This window comes from Bufo bufo, chromosome 8, assembly GCF_905171765.1.
Source record: "Bufo bufo chromosome 8, aBufBuf1.1, whole genome shotgun sequence".
Classification (NCBI taxonomy): domain Eukaryota; kingdom Metazoa; phylum Chordata; class Amphibia; order Anura; family Bufonidae; genus Bufo; species Bufo bufo.
Window position 1 is genome coordinate 168888297 of NC_053396.1, and position 16119 is coordinate 168904415.

A 16119-nucleotide genomic window follows, 5' to 3' on the forward strand; every position below is an offset into this window, starting at 1 on the left:
TACCGCTATTACAAATCATTAAGAAGTATCACTGCTAAATATCAATATGAGTCATTATTATATATCAATAAAATTTGAACTTGTTAAGAATATAAATATAAATATATAAATATAGAAAATCCCTATTATTACTTTATATGTGCTGCGCCTGTATTGCGCTACAAAGTCTCAGTCTTATATCTAAGAGGAAAGGCTCACAGTTCCAGGCGGTATCTTCGTGAGTTTACTATTCAATATTACTCACTTTTTGGGGTCCAGCTTGTGTGTATCAGTCCGTGGTGGCGTCCCACCACAGGTTAGTGCACTCACCGGATTTCTTTATAGCGCTGTAGGTTAGCTTCCACTTGCTCCACTCTGCAGTTTCGTTATGGTAGATGAAATACCTGCTTTCAATTGACTCCTATACGCCCCACGTGTAGTTGGCGTCCTGTATTTTACCAACAATCCACGAGGTTAGGGCGTCAGGGAGTCCTCGCTTGTAGATATGTTCGAGGCTCCTATGTTTGAGTCAAGAATCTTGCTAATTACCGTCTATGCGGTTATGTCCATAACTCTGCATACTGATGATTCCGGTGTAGTGAAGTGTCTCCTTCAGTGTATGGATCCCGTCCTGCTATACGCGTTTCAAGGTCTCTGACCTCTTCCTCAGTAGCTGGTCCTGGGATCCATCTTTACTTCCTTATATATCCTGAAACAGGTTACACCTCTTTCTCTTAATTAGGGTTTACTCCAAAATTTAGCTTGGAATGAAATGCTTTTGGAGTCATTCCTTATACTGTTTAATAGGACATCTCTACTACACATATATATATCGATATATATCATATACTTTAGATAAATCTAACTCATATGTGCAATATAATTCTGTAATGAATAACATTCTATAAAAAAAAAAATATTATTATCATAAACATTTCAATAAACATTTTATATATATAAAATTATAAAATTATAAAAATTATAAAAATAGGTTTTGTAAATTTAATAAAGGGTTTTCTAAAAGAGTTTTTTTCAGAAAATGTTAAAATATTAATTTAATTAAAATATTAATATATACTCGAGATTATTCTAAATTCATCTGTGATTCATGTTTGTAGTGATGTATGGGGGGTGGGGACTCCCAGCGAAGGAGAGATCGGGGTGCCAGTTTTATAGCAAGGAACACCGATATCTCGTCCGTCAGGAGCACCCACCCCATAATCTACAGAAAACCAAATATTTCGAAATCTGCATTGAGACCCTCAGGTAATAATGTGTTAAAATCATAGATGCGTCTCGCCTCCTGTCTTGACATATTGGCAATATTATCACCACCTCTCCAATGTATATCTATTTTCTCGAATGCCATAAATTTTAGTAGGGAGGGATCCTGATTATGGTGATATTTAAAATGATTAGACAGTGAGTGCTTTTCATAACCTGTTCTAATCTTAGTCATATGTTCAGCGATCCTAACTTTTAATAGCCTTTTCGTTCGCCCTATGTATTGTTTTTTACAGGGACATTCTATCATGTATAAAACATTTGATGTATTACATGATAGGAAAGTGTCTATTTCATACGAGAATGAGTTTGATGTGGAGGAAATTGAACTTGTCTTTTTTGAGAATTTTGTTTTTTTACAATTACTACAGGTGTTACATCTGTAGAAACCCTTCAAATTGAAATAATTTTTATGAATATTTTCCTTTTTATTTTTTATAGTCGGTGCTACTTTAAGGGCCAGATTGGGTGCTTTTGTGTATACTATTTGGGAGCCATTTATTAAATACGGTCCTATTAATTTATCATTTGTAACATGATGCCAGTGTTTTTTAATAATGGCTTCAATCTTCCTATATTGCGCACTGTAAGGTAAAATAATTCTAATTGGGTCCCCAATTTTAGGGTCAATTTCTATTTTGCTCCCTATTTTTTCTTCAAAAAAAGTTTTTCTGTCCATGTCTTTCACTTCCACTAGAGCTTTTTCTATTTGTTGTGGAGGGTATTTTTTTGTTAGGAACTGTTCTTTCATAGACATAGCCTCTTTCATATAATCCTCATCTCTTGTGCAATTGCGCCGCAGTCTTCTGAATTGTCCCTTAGGGATATTCAGCAGCCATCTCGGGAGATGGCAGCTTGTATAGAGGATATAGCTGTTCCTCGCTATCTCTTTTTGATATGTTTGACAGATTAATTCTTCATCCTCCACTATAATGGTTAGATCCAAAAACTCTATTTGTTTTTTGTCAATCTTAGAACTAAATTTTATATTCTTCTCATTCTGATTTATGTGGTTCAAAAATGATGCTAAATGTTCCTCCGTTCCCCTCCAGATAAAAATCACATCATCGATGATCCTTCGCCAGAGCACCAAGTCCGCCCCCAGCATGGGTGCTACATGTTCTTCCTCCCATTGTGCCATGAACAAATTGGCATAACTGGGGGCGAACCTGGTGCCCATGGCAGTGCCCATCATCTGGAGGAAGAAATCAGAATCATATACAAAATAATTGTGATTAAGAATATGCTGTACCCCTTTCACTATGTATTCTACCTGGTCCGGCGGATATTTCCCATATGATGTCAATTGTAATGTTAGGGCTTCCAATCCCTGCTCATGTTTAATTATAGTGTATAAGGAATTGACATCAAGGATTCCAAGAATCCAATTTGATTCATATTTAAGATTCTCTATAATCTGCACTATCTGTGTGGTGTCCCTAATATAAGTGAATGTCTTCCTTACCACCGGTTGCAGTAGTTTGTCTAAATACTGGGATAGATTTGATGTATATGATCCTATACCAGAAATAATTCCTGGAGGATTCAATGGATCCTTATGAACCTTCGGTATAGTGTAAAAGACGGGTGTTCGTTTGGGTGTTCCCATAATAAATTTAGATTCCTGTGTATTCAAGAATCCCTTTGTTACACCCTGTTCTACATATCCCTCCAAGGATTCTACAAATCCTGACATAGGGTCTTTTTGTAATTTTAAATATGTTTCCTTATCCTCTAGTTGTCTTCTACATTCCATGTTATATTTACATGTATCTAGAATCACAATTGCTCCCCCTTTGTCCGCTGGGCGTATGGTTATATTATCGTTTTGTTGCAATTGTTTAATTGCATGAACTTCATGGGGTTTCAAATTGTTTAATCTTCTTGACTCCTTTTTAATTTTTCTTATATCAGCTGCTACATTCTTCTTAAATGTAATAATATCCTGTCCCATTTCTTGTCTTGGGTATGTTTTACTTTTTACTTTGAGATCCGTATGTGTATATTTTCCTTGTGTTATCCCTGTTGTATTTATAGGGTTCTTCAAAAAGTATTTTTTTAGACATAATTTACGCACAAATTTCTCTATCCCTATATATGTGTCAAATTTACTTAGTGAGGCCGTGGGGGCAAATTTCAAACCTTTGTTCAACAGTGCATGTTGTGCTGGGGTTAAAGTGACCGAACTTAAATTTATTATAGAATCATCCTCCTCAACTAGTGTCTCCTGTGATTTATCCTTTCCCTTCCTTCTCCTGTGATTTATCCTTTTCCCTTCCTGGCTACAGGTTGCCTGCTAATTTCTAGGTTCCTGGCTATTTGTTGGACTGCTGAATACTTACCTGATCCTGTTCCCTGACCATCCTTTTGCCTGCTCCTTATGTACTGCGCATCCGTCCTGGTATTGTGACCTCGGCTCCCACCTGACTACTCTCTTAGGACTCCTCTTGTACTTCTCTGCTCCTGACCATTCTTTGCTTAATCCTTTTTACTGCGTAGCTCTCTTGGTATTGACTCGGTCCGTTCACGTTCTGTTGTTTGTCTGTCTGTCATCCCTGCACTTATTCCAAGTTAGGGATTGCCGTCCAGTTGTCCCCTGTCATTAGGACTCGCGAGGCAAGTAGGCAGGGCCAGGGGTAAGGGTGGAGCGCAGTGGTCACTTCCCTTCCCCCTGTGTGTGTGTGTACGCGACCGTTACAGATTAACAGGCCCAATAACCTCTGCATTATGAATCCTCTGGTGACCCTGACTGACCATGTCTCTAATCTGACGCAGAAGGTGCAGAAGTTAGGGGAAAAACTCAGTTCTTTTGAGTTAGGGCAAGGTTCTTCCACTCCTCAGGCCTCCAGTCCGCATTTTGAGCCCCAGATTAAGCTCCCAGAACCCTTTTCTGGAGACCGGAAGAAGTTTCTCTCTTTTAAGGAGAATTGTAAACTTTACTTCCGTTTGCGCCCCGTGTCCTCTGGCCCCGAGAGTCAACGCGTGGGCATTATCATTTCCCGATTACAGGGTGATCCCCAGGACTGGGCGTTCTCTTTACCTGCTGGCGCCAATTGTTTATATTCTGTGGAGGGGTTCTTTCAGGCCCTGGGTACCCTCTATGATGAACCAGACAGGGCTCTAGTAGCCGAGACGGCTCTAAAGGCACTGGTTCAGGGCAATGTACCAGTGGAGGATTATTGCACCCAATTTAGAAGGTGGTGTGTTCCCTCAGGATGGAACGAACCAGCCCTGAAGAGTCAGTTCAGGTCAGGTCTGTCTGATAAATTAAAGGATCTTCTGGTCAGTTATCAACTTCCAGAGACCTTAGAGGAGATGATGACCCTTGTTGTCCGACTCGACCGACGGGTTAGAGAGAGACGACAGGAACAACAGTTCTCTTCCCAGATGGTGGTCCAGTCAGAGGCCTATCCCAGAGACAATGCTGAGGTCTCCACCGAGGAACCCATGCAGGTTGGCATGACTTGAGGGAATCTTCGCCGCAGACGTGGAGAATGCTTTTACTGTGGAGATCCTGACCATTGGATCAACCAGTGTCCTAAGAAGGTCCTCTCTGTCAAGTCTCCTAAGGCAAGGCAACCTAAAGACCAGGTACACCCTGAATTTTCTAAATGTAAGCTTTCGGTACCCATTACGATTTCTCTGGGAGTAGATAAATGGCCGGGTAAGGCCTTTATTGATTCTGGCTCAGCGGCTAGCTTTATTGACTCTGAGTATGCCGTAAGATTGGGTATTCCTATGTTTGCCTTACCAACTCCTATCCATGTCATGGCTATTGATGCTACTCCTCTTATTGGTGGTACGGTGAGCTTATGTACCTCGGAGATTTCTCTAACTGTGGGTGTGTGCCACTCAGAGAGATGTTCGCCTTTAGTCCTGGAGAACCTACCGGCCGAGGTGGTACTAGGATTGCCTTGGCTCCGACTACATAACCCCACTATAGATTGGTCCAATGGGGAGTTGGTGAGATGGGGGCCTAAGTGTGACTTGTGCTTGTCCGTGGTACAGGCTGGGGTCTCAGTAAAGTCTGATACTTTACCCACTGTTGTTAAAGAATATTCTGATGTATCACCAACCCCGGAGGTTCTACCCCCCCATAGACCTTATGATTGTACCATAGAGCTAGTAGAGGGGGCCAAGTTTCCTAAAGGACGAATTTATAATCTTTCTATGCCCGAACGCAAGGCCATGGAAGATTATATTAAGGAGAGCCTTGGTAAAGGGCATATTAGACCTTCTGTCTCTCCTATGGGGGCAGGGTTTTTCTTCGTTAAGAAAAAAGATGGTGGTCTTAGGCCATGTATCGATTACCGGAGATTAAATAAAATCACTGTCCAGAATAGATACTCCCTCCCATTGATTCCGGATTTATTTAACCAGGTTCTGGGGGCAACCTGGTTTTCCAAAATTGACCTAAAAGGGGCATACAATCTAATCCGAATCAAGGAGGGAGACGAATAGAAGACGGCGTTCAATACTCCGGTAGGACACTTTGAATATCAGGTGATGCCTTTTGGACTCAGCAATGCCCCACCTGTGTTCCAAAACTTCATGAATGACATTCTTAGGGAGTTCTTAGGTAAATTTGTTATTGTCTATCTTGACGACATTTTGATATTCTCTCCTGACTTCGAATCCCATGTGTCTCATGTTAAACAAGTATTAGAGGTGTTGAGGGAGAATCAGCTATCCGCTAAACAAGAGAAATGTGTTTTTGGTGTACAGGAGATTCTGTTTCTAGGGCATGTTCTGACTCCTCACGCCTTCAAGATGGATCCTGGTAAGGTACTAGCAATTAAGGAATGGGTAAGACCTTCATCCTTATAGGCCTTACAACGGTTCTTAGGTTTCGCCAATTACTATCGTAAATTTATTATGAATTTTTCCGTAATTGCTAAACCGTTGACCGACCTTACTAAGAAAGGGGCGGATTTGGAGAATTGGTCTACTGAGGCCATTTCTTCATTTGAAAAATTAAAAAAGGCATTCAGTAGTGCTCCCATTCTGATACAGCCTGATCAGGAGAAACCTTTTATTGTGGAGGTGGATGCGTCCGAGGACGGCGCAGGAGCAGTCCTTTCACAAGGTCCTGCTAGCCTCACTAATCTGAGACCATGTACCTTCTTCTCCAGGAAATTCTCTCCCACGGAGAGAAACTACAACATAGGGGATAGGAAGCTGCTGGCCATTAAATGGGCATTTGAGGAGTGGAGGCATTTTCTGGAGGGGGCAAGGCATTGTGTAACTGTTGTCACTGACCATAAAAACCTTATGTTTCTCGAGTCTGCTAAGAGGTTGAATCCCCGTCAAGCCAGATGGGCTCTGTTTTTTACTCGTTTTGATTTTTCCATTACGTTCAGGCCGGGAAGTAAAAATGTGAAGGCAGACGCATTATCTCAGAGCTTCCAGGCTTTTCAACCTACTGAGGTAGCACCTGAATCCATCCTGCCAGCAAAAATCTTCTTAGCAGCTCTTACCCAGGATATCTCGGCTCGCATTAGGTCTGAACAACATCTGGCACCGGTATCCACCCCAACAGATAAGTTGTTTGTTCCCGTACAATTTCGTCTCCAGCTGTTGGGTGAGTGTCACGATTCTGCCTTTTGTGGAGATCCGGGTGTTGAGGGCACTAAGGATCTGGTTTCTAGATCTTATTGGTGGCCCACTCTAACTAGGGATGTCAAGTCCTACGTGTCAGCCTGTGAGGTTTGTGCCAGATCCAAGACACCTAGGACTCGCCCTGCTGGTAACCTACGACCCCTACCCATTCCCAGTAGACCCTGGTCCCATATCTCGATGGACTTTATAACTGACCTACCGCCGGCGGAGGGTAAGACTGTAGTTTGGGTAGTGGTCGATAGGTTTAGCAAGATGGTCCATTTCATTCCCCTGTCTAAACTCCCGAATGCCAAAACCTTTGCGTCTATTTTTGTGAAAGAAATTGTTCGATTGCATGGTATCCCGGAAAATATTGTTTCTGACAGGGGTGTGCAGTTTGTGTCCAAATTCTGGAGGGCCTTCTGTCAAAAATGTAAAATTTCATTGTCTTTTTCCTCTGCCTACCACCCTGAGAGTAATGGGCAGACTGAACGCCTTAATCAGTCTGTCGAACAATTCTTGAGGTCGTATGTTGCTGATGACCAGCAATTATGGGTGAAATATCTTCCATTGGCTGAATTTGCTTTGAATAACCGTGTCAATTCTTCTGCTGGGGTTTAACCTTTCTTTTGTAACCATGGTTTCCATCCCCGTTTTCATTCTGGGTCATCCGTCTCCTCCTCTAACCCTGAGGCGGATAGGCTCTTCTCTGAACTGTGCACAGTTTGGGCCCGGGTTCAATCGAACTTAGAAAAGGCTCAAAGTTCTCAGAAACTCAAGGCCGATAGGAGACGTTCAAGGGGGGTGAATTTTCAGGTTGGGGATAAGGTATGGTTGTCCTCCAAGAATCTCTCTCTTAAGGTAGATTCTAAAAAGTTTGCTGGACCATATAAGATCACGGAAGTGATTAACCCGGTATCTTTTAGGTTGGAGCTGCCCGAGTCATTCCACATTCATAATGTGTTCCATAAATCTCTGCTTAAAAAATATTTTGAACCGGTAGTACCATCAAAAGCCTCGCCTCCGCCGGTTCTTGTTAATGATGCTGTCGAGTATGTGGTGTCTAAAATAGTGGATGTCAGGAAGGTGCGTAATTCCTTGCAGTACCTGATTCACTGGAAGGGGTATGGACCTGAAGAGAGATCCTGGGTACCTGCCAGGGAGGTTCATGCTCCTAGACTTGTTCGTAAATTTCATTTAGAAAACCCTGAAAAGCCATCGCCTGAAGTCTTGGGTCCAGTGGCCCCTCGTAAAAGGGGGGGTACTGTCACGGGGTTCCGAAGGTGCACTCGGTCCCCCATCGCCCGCAGACCTGTTACTTAGCTTTGGGAATGAGGATCTGTGTTTGACCTCATTCCCAGGGCGGCTTTACTAGCTGGGTGGCTCCCTGCTCCTAAGTCTGCCTTGAGCGCCGAGCTGATCACTCGGTGCTCGACTGGTTGGTCTGTCGGTCATGTGACGCTGGCCACATCACATGACCCTCACTCCCCACTATAAATACAGGCAGCCTGCTGGCTACAGGTTGCCTGTTAATTTCTAGGTTCCTGGCTATTTGTTGGACTGCTGAATACTTACCTGATCCTGTTCCCTGACCATCCTTTTGCCTGCTCCTTCTGTACTGCGCATCCGTCCTGGTATTGTGACCTCGGCTCCCACCTGACTACTCTCTTAGGACTCCTCTTGTACTTCTCTGCTCTCCTGGTATTTGACCCCGGCTTCTCCTGACCATTCTTTGCTTAATCCTTTTTACTGCGTAGCTCTCTTGGTATTGACTCGGTCCGTTCATGTTCTGTTGTTTGTCTGTCTGTCATCCCTGCACTTATTCCAAGTTAGGGATTGCCGTCCAGTTGTCCCCTGTCATTAGGACTCGCGAGGCAAGTAGGCAGGGCCAGGGGTAAGGGTGGAGCGCAGTGGTCACTTCTCTTCCCCCTGTGTGTGTGTGTACGCGACCGTTACAGATTAACAGGCCCAATAACCACTGCATTATGAATCCTCTGGTGACCCTGACTGACCATGTCTCTAATCTGACGCAGAAGGTGCAGAAGTTAGGGGAAAAACTCAGTTCTTTTGAGTTAGGGCAAGGTTCTTCCACTCCTCAGGCCTCCAGTCCGCATTTTGAGCCCCAGATTAAGCTCCCAGAACCCTTTTCTGGAGACCGGAAGAAGTTTCTCTCTTTTAAGGAGAATTGTAAACTTTACTTCCGTTTGCGCCCCGTGTCCTCTGGCCCCGAGAGTCAACGCGTGGGCATTATCATTTCCCGATTACAGGGTGATCCCCAGGACTGGGCGTTCTCTTTACCTGCTGGCGCCAATTGTTTATATTCTGTGGAGGGGTTCTTTCAGGCCCTGGGTACCCTCTATGATGAACCAGACAGGGCTCTAGTAGCCGAGACGGCTCTAAAGGCACTGGTTCAGGGCAATCTACCAGTGAAGGATTATTGCACCCAATTTAGAAGGTGGTGTGTTCCCTCAGGATGGAACGAACCAGCCCTGAAGAGTCAGTTCAGGTCAGGTCTGTCTGATAAATTAAAGGATCTTCTGGTCAGTTATCAACTTCCAGAGACCTTAGAGGAGATGATGACCCTTGTTGTCCGACTCGACCGACGGGTTAGAGAGAGACGACAGGAACAACAGTTCTCTTCCCAGATGGTGGTCCAGTCAGAGGCCTATCCCAGAGACAATGCTGAGGTCTCCACCGAGGAACCCATGCAGGTTGGCATGACCCGAGGGAATCTTCGCCGCAGACGTGGAGAATGCTTTTACTGTGGAGATCCTGACCATTGCATCAACCAGTGTCCTAAGAAGGTCCTCTCTGTCAAGTCTCCTAAGGCAAGGCAACCTAAAGACCAGGTACACCCTGAATTTTCTAAATGTAAGCTTTCGGTACCCATTACGATTTCTCTGGGAGTAGATAAATGGCCGGGTAAGGCCTTTATTGATTCTGGCTCAGCGGCTAGCTTTATTGACTCTGAGTATGCCGTAAGATTGGGTATTCCTATGTTTGCCTTACCAACTCCTATCCATGTCATGGCTATTGATGCTACTCCTCTTATTGGTGGTACGGTGAGCTTATGTACCTCGGAGATTTCTCTAACTGTGGGTGTGTGCCACTCAGAGAGATGTTCGCCTTTAGTCCTGGAGAACCTACCGGCCGAGGTGGTACTAGGATTGCCTTGGCTCCGACTACATAACCCCACTATAGATTGGTCCAATGGGGAGTTGGTGAGATGGGGGCCTAAGTGAGACTTGTGCTTGTCCGTGGTACAGGCTGGGGTCTCAGTAAAGTCTGATACTTTACCCACTGTTGTTAAAGAATATTCTGATGTATCACCAACCCCGGAGGTTCTACCCCCCCATAGACCTTATGATTGTACCATAGAGCTAGTAGAGGGGGCCAAGTTTCCTAAAGGACGAATTTATAATCTTTCTATGCCCGAACGCAAGGCCATGGAAGATTATATTAAGGAGAGCCTTGGTAAAGGGCATATTAGACCTTCTGTCTCTCCTATGGGGGCAGGGTTTTTCTTCGTTAAGAAAAAAGATGGTGGTCTTAGGCCATGTATCGATTACCGGAGATTAAATAAAATCACTGTCCAGAATAGATACTCCCTCCCATTGATTCCAGATTTATTTAACCAGGTTCTGGGGGCAACCTGGTTTTCCAAAATTGACCTAAAAGGGGCATACAATCTAATCCGAATCAAGGAGGGAGATGAATGGAAGACGGCGTTCAATACTCCGGTAGGACACTTTGACTATCAGGTGATGCCTTTTGGACTCAGCAATGCCCCACCTGTGTTCCAAAACTTTATGAATGACATTCTTAGGGAGTTCTTAGGTAAATTTGTTATTGTCTATCTTGACGACATTTTGATATTCTCTCCTGACTTCGAATCCCATGTGTCTCATGTTAAACAAGTATTAGAGGTGTTGAGGGAGAATCAGCTATCTGCTAAACAAGAGAAATGTGTTTTTGGTGTACAGGAGATTCTGTTTCTAGGGCATGTTCTGACTCCTCACGCCTTCAAGATGGATCCTGGTAAGGTACTAGCAATTAAGGAATGGGTAAGACCTTCATCCTTATAGGCCTTACAACGGTTCTTAGGTTTCGCCAATTACTATCGTAAATTTATTATGAATTTTTCCGTAATTGCTAAACCGTTGACCGACCTTACTAAGAAAGGGGCGGATTTGGAGAATTGGTCTACTGAGGCCATTTCTTCATTTGAAAAATTAAAAAAGGCATTCAGTAGTGCTCCCATTCTGATACAGCCTGATCAGGAGAAACCTTTTATTGTGGAGGTGGATGCGTCCGAGGACGGCGCAGGAGCAGTCCTTTCACAAGGTCCTGCTAGCCTCACTAATCTGAGACCATGTACCTTCTTCTCCAGGAAATTCTCTCCCACGGAGAGAAACTACAACATAGGGGATAGGAAGCTGCTGGCCATTAAATGGGCATTTGAGGAGTGGAGGCATTTTCTGGAGGGGGCAAGGCATTGTGTAACTGTTGTCACTGACCATAAAAACCTTATGTTTCTCGAGTCTGCTAAGAGGTTGAATCCCCGTCAAGCCAGATGGGCTCTGTTTTTTACTCGTTTTGATTTTTCCATTACGTTCAGGCCGGGAAGTAAAAATGTGAAGGCAGACGCATTATCTCAGAGCTTCCAGGCTTTTCAACCTACTGAGGTAGCACCTGAATCCATCCTGCCAGCAAAAATCTTCTTAGCAGCTCTTACCCAGGATATCTCGGCTCGCATTAGGTCTGAACAACATCTGGCACCGGTATCCACCCCAACAGATAAGTTGTTTGTTCCCGTACAATTTCGTCTCCAGCTGTTGGGTGAGTGTCACGATTCTGCCTTTTGTGGACATCCGGGTGTTGAGGGCACTAAGGATCTGGTTTCTAGATCTTATTGGTGGCCCACTCTAACTAGGGATGTCAAGTCCTACGTGTCAGCCTGTGAGGTTTGTGCCAGATCCAAGACACCTAGGACTCACCCTGCTGGTAACCTACGACCCCTACCCATTCCCAGTAGACCCTGGTCCCATATCTCGATGGACTTTATAACTGACCTACCGCCGGCGGAGGGTAAGACTGTAGTTTGGGTAGTGGTCGATAGGTTTAGCAAGATGGTCCATTTCATTCCCCTGTCTAAACTCCCGAATGCCAAAACCTTTGCGTCTATTTTTGTGAAAGAAATTGTTCGATTGCATGGTATCCCGGAAAATATTGTTTCTGACAGGGGTGTGCAGTTTGTGTCCAAATTCTGGAGGGCCTTCTGTCAAAAATGTAAAATTTCATTGTCTTTTTTCTCTGCCTACCACCCTGAGAGTAATGGGCAGACTGAACGCCTTAATCAGTCTGTCGAACAATTCTTGAGGTCGTATGTTGCTGATGACCAGCAATTATGGGTGAAATATCTTCCATTGGCTGAATTTGCTTTGAATAACCGTGTCAATTTTTCTGCTGGGGTTTAACCTTTCTTTTGTAACCATGGTTTCCATCCCCGTTTTCATTCTGGGTCATCCGTCTCCTCCTCTAACCCTGAGGCGGATAGGCTCTTCTCTGAACTGTGCACAGTTTGGGCCCGGGTTCAATTGAACTTAGAAAAGGCTCAAAGTTCTCAGAAACTCAAGGCCGATAGGAGACGTTCAAGGGGGGGTGAATTTTCAGGTTGGGGATAAGGTATGGTTGTCCTCCAAGAATCTCTCTCTTAAGGTAGATTCTAAAAAGTTTGCTGGACCATATAAGATCACGGAAGTGATTAACCCGGTATCTTTTAGGTTGGAGCTGCCCGAGTCATTCCACATTCATAATGTGTTCCATAAATCTCTGCTTAAAAAATATTTTGAACCGGTAGTACCATCAAAAGCCTCGCCTCCGCCGGTTCTTGTTAATGATGCTGTCGAGTATGTGGTGTCTAAAATAGTGGATGTCAGGAAGGTGCGTAATTCCTTGCAGTACCTGATTCACTGGAAGGGGTATGGACCTGAAGAGAGATCCTGGGTACCTGCCAGGGAGGTTCATGCTCCTAGACTTGTTCGTAAATTTCATTTAGAAAACCCTGAAAAGCCATCGCCTGAAGTCTTGGGTCCAGTGGCCTCTCGTAAAAGGGGGGGTACTGTCACGGGGTTCCGAAGGTGCACTCGGTCCCCCATCGCCCGCAGACCTGTTGCTTAGCTTTGGGAATGAGGATCTGTGTTTGACCTCATTCCCAGGGCGGCTTTACTAGCTGGGTGGCTCCCTGCTCCTAAGTCTGCCTTGAGCGCCGAGCTGATCACTCGGTGCTCGACTGGTTGGTCTGTCGGTCATGTGACGCTGGCCACGTTACATGACCCTCACTCCCCACTATAAATACAGGCAGCCTGCTGGCTACAGGTTGCCTGTTAATTTCTAGGTTCCTGGCTATTTGTTGGACTGCTGAATACTTACCTGATCCTGTTCCCTGACCATCCTTTTGCCTGCTCCTTCTGTACTGCGCATCCGTCCTGGTATTGTGACCTCGGCTCCCACCTGACTACTCTCTTAGGACTCCTCTTGTACTTCTCTGCTCTCTTGGTATTTGACCCCGGCTTCTCCTGACCATTCTTTGCTTAATCCTTTGTACTGCGTAGCTCTCATGGTATTGACTCGGTCCGTTCACGTTCTGTTGTTTGTTTGTCTGTCTGTCATCCCTGCACTTATTCCAAGTTAGGGATTGCCGTCCAGTTGTCCCCTGTCATTAGGACTCGCGAGGCAAGTAGGCAGGGCCAGGGATAAGGGTGGAGCGCAGTGGTCACTTCCCTTCCCCCTGTGTGTGTGTGTACGCGACCGTTACAAAATGTGAATATAATTACTGAGCAGTTACTGTTATTTTAGGTCATTTGAGATTTATCCAGAGCAGTGAGCTTCAAAGAGCTACTAAGCAATATGCCCAATATAGAGAGGAAGTTTTATTTCATTCCATCCCATTCATTACAATGGCCCAAAAACATTATTCTAATTGCTCACTAGTTACATATACGTTCAAAGAGAAATGCTCCATTTTTGGCACAGCTTCTTCTATTTAAAAAGACCATCTGGAACGTGAATCAATATTTGCATGTATTGATAAATTTATCTGCAAAACAGCTGCATGCGAGCTAAATAATAAGTATACATATGAGCTCTGGAGAACGCCAGACACTGGGTTATTGTCTCTCAGTACATACTGAGCCGTAATTGCCTGTAGTGCAGTATATTTACATAGAACTTAACTTCTTTTCTTGTCGGCAAACCTATCACCCAACACAGACGTACATACTAGCATTTCAGTCCATAGAACCATAGAAAATCCTTGCCATCAGCATCCAGAGCTGTTCAAAGGAAAACACCCTGATGAGTCAATGCAGAAATAAGAATAGAAGTAAAAAAAAAACATTGAAGGGGTTGTGCCATCCCAGCATTTAATGGGCAAGATGGGAATAACCGGAGTATGCATCAGCCAGGGGTGGCGGAGTTACACAAATTGGTGCTCTTCTCTTCCCCTAACTCCCACAACAATATATTAGAGTTGCACAAACAGCTTGCTGTGCTACATCGCCTGCGTAGCCCCCATTCACCGCTATAGGAGCTATGGAAACAGCAGAGAACCAGCCACTCGGATGTTTCCATAAATCTATCCACACTTGGCCAGCACTTTCTATGGTTATTCCCATTTTGGCCATAAAGCTGAGATGGGGCAACCCCTTTAACGATAACAGTACTGTCCTACATTTATAGACCACAATACACTTTCATTAAAAATCATTGCTGATACAGACTATTTTTGGAAATGCAAAAGCCTTGAGCAAAGAAAGTGAACACTTGTTCTAAACTTAGGTGATTGAGGCTTATACAGGTCCTCATGGCATGGCGGACTTATAGAGGTTCTGAGTCTGCTCAGACTCTTTCTGTGCTTAGGAGTCCAGTGGGTGGTTCTATCAGTTACTGGAAGCTGTCTCTGTATATATTGTTATATAGAGACAGCTGCCAATCACTGAGTAGGACCGCCCACTTGACTCCCAAGCACAGAAAGTCCAGGGATTACAATGACAAAATTACAAGTTTTGCTGAATCTTTTCCCAAAAAACTATATATCAATCTGCTCAGCTCCTCCTCCTCCAATGCTTTATGCATCAATATGCAATAAACATATGATCATCCAACTGGGTTGCTTACACCAAGCAGATATTGCCTAACATTTTCTATTTCAAATGTATGCTTAAAGGGGTTGTGCAAAAATCACTTTTTTTTCATCAACAACCCCCCCCCCCCCAACTTTCCTATTCTTGTAAAGGGAAGATTACTTACCTGCTTCCTGGTGCTGGCTCCCCACTCCTTCTCATCCAGGCCTGTGATGGTCAGCTTGGCTTCCTCAATGTCAACATCTGGTTTGACTGCGACTGTGTTTGGCTGCGGTGGAGACCGGATCCCCCTGCGTCACGTGACCGCCAGTGCCACTGATTGGCTGTGGCAAAGTCATACAGACTGTTTATATTGAGGGAGCCCAGAGGAGCATCCGCAGGGATGGAAGAGAAGAAGCAGGGAGCCAGGAAGCAGGTAAGCATTCTTCCCTTTACAGGTCCGGTAAAGTGGGGAGTTTCCAACAACCCCCCCCCCATTCTTTCACAACACCTTTAAATGGGACAAACAATGATTTTTAGATATTATTGTAAAACTTGTGTAAAGCACTTGTGTTTAAAAACACATATGGACAGCATCACAAAAATTATATAAGCAATGATGGCCCCCAGACAAGGCTACCCATCAGTTTGAGTAAAAACAGACAGACTGAGATGAATGGATGGAAGTCTTTTTCTGGAAGAACAATACATAAAATAAATTGTGAGCTCGATAGGTATTTTTTTCTTCTATTTTTGGATTCTATTCATTTTGTGTTTAAAATAGACCTATCACCTCTCCTGACTTGTCTATTCCTGTAGATAAGTATAAGTGTATTTCCTTTTAAATGACGATTCTCTAGCATCATTTCTTAGAACTCTGTATTCCTGGGGTTGCCCCATCTTTTCCCACAAAACGATATATCAATCTGCTCAGCTCCTCCTGCTCTGCAAAACCTGATGGGCCCTAGTGCTCTCTCTGCAACTGCCGGGCCCTCTGCAGGGCCAGGTATGATTAGGTTTTCACTGCCTGTTCTGTCACTCAAAGTGGAGAGGGCACGGCAGTTGCTCCTAATGGCTCATTTACATATATTAAAACATAAAACAATGGGGGCACATATGAACATAGCGATGTGTT